Below are 8,207 nucleotides of genomic sequence, written 5' to 3'. Positions count from 1 at the left end.
TGTCCCTGGCTTTGCACAGGCTAACGCTGTCGTTGCTGCTGCCCTTTCTCGTGATCCCCAAGGTCGGCCTGGACCGGCTGCTGCACAAGCCACCAGCCCAAGGGCCCGGTTTTGGTCTGGGAGCCGTGAGGGAGGCAGCGGGCGCCCCCTGCTGGAAATAAACGAAAACTGAGACAATCTGTTCCCCATCCCTCCACGCCCCTCGCCCCTTCCCCAGCCTTTCCCCTCAACCTCTAGCGCTCATTTTAAGGCCAGCGCCGCTGGGATACAAATAACAGCCATCTCTTTGCTTTCCAAAAACGTTCACACATAAAACAGACATTCTAATAGTTCCCTTTCGTGGAGCCTTTATGAGCGATAAAGCAGTGCCTTTGAGAATCTGTGGGGCTCAAATCCTAGTTTATCCTCTGATCTCTGTGTGACCTCTGTCAAGTCATTGGACCTCTGTAAAACTCTGAGATTCCTCATGAATAAAATGGGACAGGAATGTCACCTACCTCATAGGATTGCTTTGAGGATTAAAGTGGTGCCTGACATGCAGCAAGGACTCCTTACTATTAGATGCCAGACCCAAGGCTGATGGTTTCTCACGGAGACACAGAGCTTGCTTGTATCAGCAGCTGTTATGTGTTCTTTCCGTTGATTATATCCCTTAATCATCACAACTCCATGCAGTGAGTGCACTTATATTCACCTCCACTTTACAGAGGAGGAAACTGAGGCATGGAGAAATCAAGCGACTTGCCTGAAGGCTCACAGCTTGCCGTTGATGGAGTGTTATTTGAACACAGGCAGCTCTAGTCTACAGCACAGTACCTTACTGGTACATCCTCATGGCAACCGGGGGCGGGGCGAGCTTCCCAGGTGGTGCTAGTGGTAAAGAACCCACCTGTGATGCAGGAGACATAAGAGGTGCAGGTTCTATCCCTGGGTTGGGAATATTCCCCTGGAGGAAGACATGGCAACCCCACTCCAGTATTCTTTCCTGGAGAATCCCATGGACAAAGGAGCCCGAAGGGTTACAGTCCAATGGGGTTGCAAAGAGTCAGACACGACTGAAGCGACTTAGCTCTCACGCCTGGCAATCTGCGGAGGCATGTACTATGCCCATTATACAGCTGGGGACACTGAGGCTCAGGGAGTGGAGCGACTTGCCGCACATCATACAACTGGCCTGGACTTCCCCAGTTCTGTCTCTTTGCATTGCCTTGTGTAGTTCCGTGGCACCCCAGCAGGTGTGGTGACCCTCTGTGACAAATGAGGATGCTGAACTAAGACAGCTAAGTGCCTTGCTCAAGGTCACAGAGTCAGTTAGTAGGGAGCTTTTTCTGTTGGGGGGTGGGACCCAAGGGTATTCTATTCAGGGGCCCAGCACCTCTGTGGCTCCCTGCTGCAGCCCTTGGACAGCTCTTGTCTTTATAATCACAGTTCTTCTTCCCAGGCACCCGAGTTTAGCACCACTTGCTTCCAGGCCAGCCTCGGCACAGCTGTCAAAGTTGTGCTCTTAAGCCGTCACTCAGCCTGAGCCTGGCCTCAGTGTTGGCTCCTGGGGGTTTCTGTAGGGCTGGGAGGTCAGTTTCCATCCCCTTGCCCTCTGGGAAGCAGCTAGTACTGTAGAAGGAACAGGAGTTTGGAGCCAGATAGTCCAGAGTTCTATCCCGCTGTGCCCCTTCCTTTCTGCATGACCTTGGGTGAGTTTCATCACCTCCCTACATTCCTATTTCATCACCTCTAAAATGGGGTAACGATCAGTGCTTTGCAGACTCCTGTGAGGATGAAATGCCATAATGTGTGTACAGCATCTGGTACACAGTAGGTGCTCAAGAAATATTAGATTCCTTTGCTCCAGACCTTTGTCCCCACCTTCTCTTCCAAGATGTCTCTGAGCCAGGGTTGGGCTGGTGTAGAAGCCGCATCCTTTGTGTTTCCTGGGGTGCTGGCTCACAGACAGAATAACATCACCGTATGTAACTCAGCCACTGTTCAGTGGTCCATCAGAGATGGATCGAGCACATATGCGGTGCGCTAGTGGTGAAGAACCCGCCTGCCAATGCAGGAGTCATAAGAGACTTGGGTTCGGGGTTCGATCCCTGGGTCAGGAAGATCCCCTGGAGAATACTGGCAGCCCACTCCAGTATTCTTGCCTGGAGAATCCCATGGACAGAGGAGTCTCCAGTCACAAAGAGTTGGACATAAGTGAAGCAACTCAACACACACATGTGCCAGGAACTGTTCTTTAAAAAAAAAAAAAAAAAACTTTATTGGTTTATTTGGTTGTATTGGGTCTTAGTTGAGGAACATGGGATCTTCATTGCCTCATGCAAGGATCTTCCGTTGTGGTGCAAGGGCTTGCCCCACAGCAGATGGGTTCTTAGTTCCCTGACCAGGGATTGAACCTGTGTACCCTGCATTGCAAGACAGAGTCTTTTTTTTTTTTTTAAGACAGAGTCTTAACCACTGGACCGCCAGGGAAGGTTCCCAGAAACCGTTCTTGGGAATGGGGCAGCAGTGGTTCACAGACAACAGCCCTGTTTGAAGTGCATCACTGAGAACTTACCTAGTCAGTGTTCAGCCCTGGGGCTATGGACTAACGCTGATGCTACTATGCCCACTTCCCGAGCACTTGTACTCTTTCCCATTCACGGCTTCATGTAATCCTCAAAGATTCCACCTGAAGTATGAATATCATCTCTAACTTAAACGTGAGGGAACAGAGATGTGGGAAGTTAAGTAACATAAAGAGGAGCAGGGGATATATATTGCCATATGTGAAATAGATACGCCGTGGGAATTGGCTGTATGATACAGGGAGCCCAACCCGGTGCTCTGTGACAACCTAGAGGGTTGCGATGGGCTGGGAAGTGGGAGGGGGGTTCAAGAGGGAGAGGACATATGTATACCTATGGCTGATTCATCTTGATGTATGGCAGAAACCAACACAATATTGTAAAGCAATTATCCCCCAATTAAAATAAATTAATTTAAAAAAAAAGAGGAGAAGGGGGCTGACTGTAGACAGTCTGATCCCAGAGCCTGAGCTTCACTGGGCTGCCATAGAGTCTATCTTTTACTCCTTCCTCCAAGTTTCTAATGTTGTTCCCATTTTACAGATGAGGAAACTGAGACTCAGAGGGAATGAATGCTGTCCAAGGTCACAGAACATATAAATGTAGGTTCTAGGATATTTGGAGCCTAGGTTTGGCCTGACTCCAGATCCCACTTCACACCTACAGAGAGCTGACTCATTTAATAACCATTTTCTTCCCAACAGAGAAAGAAATCAGACTCAGGTCGGCCTTGAGAGGCTCAATCTACTGAGGAGGGCCAGTGGGTAACTGACCACTTCGAACTGCAGTATATGTTTGACAGTGACACTTGGAGTGTGCTAGGGGAACTGACACTAGGGTGATAGTAACTACAGAGAAGGAGTCCTGGAAGGCTTCCTGGAGGCAGTGATACCCAAGCTGGAAGTGGAAAGATGAAAAACGGAGGAGAATCATTTGGAGTTGTTGGGAGGGAGGGAGGTTGTCTGACAACACATACATCATGGCCTCGTCCTAGGTATGGGACTACGGAGTCCAATTTTTCTGTTTATTTCAAATTTATTCTCTGCCCTTCTCCTGTTCCACTTCATATGGCAAACCATGTTTCCTGGGCTCCCTTGCTAATTAGCTTCTGGCTCCGTTTAGCCAATGGGAAACTTTGGTGAGAGATCAGAGAATAAAGTGAAAATTAAAGTGAAATCGTGTCCGACTTTTTGCGACCCCATGGACCGTAACCTACCAGGCTCTTCTGTCCATGGGATTTTCCAGGCAAGAGTACTGGAGTGAGTTGCCATTTCCTTCTCCAAGGGATTTTCCCGACCCAGCAATCGAACCTGGGTCTCTCGCACTGCAGGCAGACGTTTACCATCTGAGCCACAAGATGAGGGAAAAGCTAGAGTTTCTAATCCCATCTCTCTCAGCCTCGAGGGAAGGGAGGGGATGACTTCAGCAGCCAGAGTCTCTCCTCCACGTTTGCAGAACCTGCTAGAAAGGCCTGCGGTCCCAGCTCTTCTCTGGGTGGCCCTCAGTTCCTCGGCTAGGTGGTGCCAGCTCCTGTCTATAATGCTGGCCCTCGAGGAGGGCATGGCCTTCCTGTGTTGCTCATCTCAGGTTTTCAATTTCCCTTAGTCACTCCTTCAGCCCTTCTAACAATTTTGTTTCTAATCCTCCAAATTAGAGTCCCTCTTTTTAAAAATATTTATTTTTAAAAATGTATTTGACTGCACCAGGTCTCTTTTTAAAAATTGTATTATTTCTGGCTGTGCTGGTTCTTTGTTGCTGTGCAGGCTTTTCTCTAGATGCAGCAAGCAAAGGCTCCTCTCTAGTTGCAGTGCTCGGGCTTCTCATTGTGGTGGCTTCTCTTGCTGCAGAACACGGGCTCTAGGGCACGGAAGCTCCAGTAGTCGTGCTATGTGGGCTCAGTAGATTCGGCTCCCGGGTTCTAGAGCACAGGCTCAATAGTGGCTCACAGGTTTAGTTGCTCTCAAGTACGTAGGTGGAGAAGACAATGGCAACCCACTCCAGTACTCTTGCCTGGCAAATCCCATGGACAGAGGAGCCTGGTAGGCTGCAGTCCATGGGGTCGCTAGGAGTCAGACATGACTGTGCGACTTCACTTTTCACTTTTATGCATTGGAGAAGGAAATGGCAACCCACTCCGGTGTTCTTGCCTGGAGAATCCTGGGGATGGGGGAGCCTGGTGGGCTGCTGTCTCTGAGGTGGCACAGAGTTGGACACGACTGAAGCGACTTAGTAGCAGCAGCAGCAGCAAGTATGTAGGACCTTCCCAGATCAGAGATCGAATCCATGTCTCCTGCATTGGCAGGCGGATTCTTTACCACTGAGCCACCAGGGAAGGCCTGCACCGGGTCTTAACTGGGTTCTTTTTGATTGTCGTATGTGAACTCTTAGTTGTGGCATGTGGGATCTAGTTTAGTTGCCCAATCATGGATTGAACCTAGGCTTTCTGCATTGGGTTCGTGGAGTCCCAGCCACTGGATCACCAAGTAGTCCCCAATTCCCTCTTTAGAATTGTCTGGCTCCCGTCTTGTTTTCCTAGCCAGACTTCTGATATTCTGTCTCCTTGTCCATAAAATGGAGGTTCATTCCATCATTTCACAAATAAGTATCTAGTAGATTCCTTGTAACTACAAAACTGTGCTAAGTGTTGGGAAGCTCACAGGAAACAAGGCAGATTAAAAGACATGAAAATCCAGGCACTGCCTACCCCTCATGTCTCTGTACTGATCAGATGAGCTGTGTGCATAAATGTCACCCGCTGCCTGGGTCTCAGGAATTGCCAGCATCAGGTAAACACTATTTGGACTAGAGCCCGTTTTCTGAGTGTTCTGGGCCTGGGGCCTTTTCTGACTTCCTCCTCCCCCTCCACCAATCCTGACAGAGAAAGACTTAGGACAAATAAAATGAATTCTTAATCTATACCACGGGGAGTCAATTTAAGGGACTTATTATCCCAAGTGGTGGTATGGTTTTAAGCTATAAATAGATCTTTCAAGAACAGGTTTCACTAAACCCATAGAGAGAGAAGACAGAGAAGGCAGAGAGGTGCCCCAGAGCACTCCCCTGCGGACCACCTGCCCCTACCTGTGCTGCCCTCCTGGGGCACCCAGCACAGTGGCAGGAACCCTGGACTGGGCTGGGAGTCAGGATACCAGGCTTTGAGCCCCAGCTCTACTGACCATCAAGTGCATGACCTTGAGCAGTCATTTGACTGCTCCCAAGCCTCAGTGTCCTCCTCTGCAACCTGGCAAAGCTGAGAGTACTAAGGATCTCTGGTTGTGATGATTACAGGTTTAAAATGCGATTGAAGCACTTGGTATTTGGTAAGTGCTCAGTAAACATTTGCTAATATGATTGTTATTTGCTACAGGAGGTCTGGCCTAGAATCCCAGCTCTTTCCATTAGACCAGGAAACTTACTGTGTGATTGATCCTGAGCAAGGTATTTGCTCTCTAGGCTTCAGTTTTTTCCTCTGTAAAACAGGAAAATAGTAACTACACTGCCTGGCTCAAGAAAAGAGAGTTCAAGGATCTCTAAGACCCAGGTAGGGAATTCCCTGGTGGTCCACTGGTTAGGACTGCATGCTTCCACTGCAGGATGCCTGGGTTAGATCCCAAAAGCTGCGCAGCTCTGTAAAGTACAGAGGTTAGAGCCAGACGGCCTGATTCTCAATCCCAGTTCCACCCTTACTTCTATTCCTTTATTGTCCTGTACCTGTTTTCTCATATCTAAAATGGAAATAATGATGGCAACTACTTCATAGAGTAGTTGTGACGATAAATACATATAGGTAAAGTGCTTAATACAATCACTGGCACTGAGTTTCTTAAGCCGTACGTTTATCAGTTCAGTTCAGTTGCTCAGTCGTGTCCGACTCTTTCACACTCCATGAACTGCAGCATGCCAGGCCTCCCTGTCCTTCACCATCTCCTGGAGCTTGCTCAAACTCATGCTCATCCAGTCAGTGATGCCATCCAAGCATCTCGTGTCCTCTGTCGTCCCCTTCTCCTCCTGCCTTCAATCGTTCCCAGCGTCAGGGCTTTTCCCATGAGTCAGTTCTCATCAGGTGACCAAAGTATTGGAGTTTCAGCTTCAGCATCCAGTCCTTCCAATGAATATTCAGGGTTGATTTCCTTTAGGATTGACTGGTTTGATCTCCTTGCAGTCCAAGGGACTCTCAAGAGTCTTCTCCAACATCACAGTTCAAAAGCATTAGTTCTTCGGTGCTCACCATTCTTTACGGTCCAACTCTCACATCCATACATGACTACTGGAAAAACCATCACTTTGCCTATACAGACCTTTGTTGGCAAAGTAATGTCTCTGCTTTTTAATACGCTGTCTAGGTTTGTCGTAGCTTTGTCATACCTCATATGGTACCTAAATTGCTTGGGGCTTTGGAATCAGAGAGACCTGCACCCATACGCCAGTTCTATCCTCTAGGCTGTATGACCTTGGACAAGTCACTTTCCCTCTCTGAGCTTCAGCTTCCTCTCTACCATGGACGACTAGAACAACCCCAGCTTCTTTAAGGTACTGTGATGCAGCAAAGCACACACGCACTGCCTGGCTTGAGTCAGATGCACAAGGAGAGTGCTTTCCCTCTTGGCTCCTCTCCTCAGTATTTTTCTCAATGGTCTACTTGAATGTCCTGACCCAGAGCCCCATCACTGCTTCTAGAAATCGTCCCATCAAAGCTGAGGCCGTAACTACACACTGCATGTTCTGGTGAGAAGAGCTCTCGATTGGTAGTCAGAAAACCAGATTGGCTTGTCTTTGCAATGGAAGAATTCTGATATGTTGTTTCAAGGAGTCTGTTAGGAAAATTAAAATGAAGGAAGTCTTGTTCAGGCTTCAGAAGTTAGAGAGCAGGCCTCTGACCTGCTTCTGACCTGCCTGGACCCTGCTCAGATTCCATGCCCGCCTGCAAGCACAGCAGGTCAGGCAGGACTTTAGATAAGAAAAGGAGTGAGTCTGTCAATTGAGCCCCTGGAGGTCTGGCCAATCACCCTGGGGTCTAACAAAACCCTATGACTCACAAGGTGAAACAAACAGCATTGTAAAAAAGGTTAAAATAAAACCAGAGTTGCATTTTTCTACGCAAATGGAGGATGCTATCAGTTTGCAGCCTGGGATTATAAAGGGGAACCCCGGAAACTTCAGTTTGAAGTCTCTCCTGGGGGTGGACGCACCACCCAAGACCTTTTTCCAACTGGGACTCCAGATTGCTATTAATGAGGGACTTGCCAGCACTAAGTCTGGATGTTGGTCGGCCCAATTTGGTGATGAACGTGCTGTTGCTCTATTGTTTCTGTTTCTTTTCATGACTGGATACTGAAATTAAGTCAAATAGTCTTTTATAAAATATTGATATTACTTATTGTGTGTGACAAGTAGTTTCTTTTGTTAATGAATACTTTGAACCTAAAACGATAGTAAACCTTTTGGCAAAACAGAGTCATACTCCGGGCCATGAGCTTTCCCTCTCTGGTCTTGAGCTCCATGACAAAGCTATTACTTTCTGTATCATGACATTCTGCAATCTTGTGATTTGGTGGCAAAGGCCAAGGTTAGGAATGAAGACTTAGTCCAGCTGGGGATGAGAATGGACAGCGTCCTCCTGAGTCCTCCAACATCCTTGAG

Source organism: Bos taurus, chromosome 13 (assembly GCF_002263795.3).
Source record: "Bos taurus isolate L1 Dominette 01449 registration number 42190680 breed Hereford chromosome 13, ARS-UCD2.0, whole genome shotgun sequence".
In the NCBI taxonomy this organism is placed as follows: Eukaryota; Metazoa; Chordata; class Mammalia; order Artiodactyla; family Bovidae; genus Bos; species Bos taurus.
Note: the sequence above shows the minus strand (reverse complement) of the source record.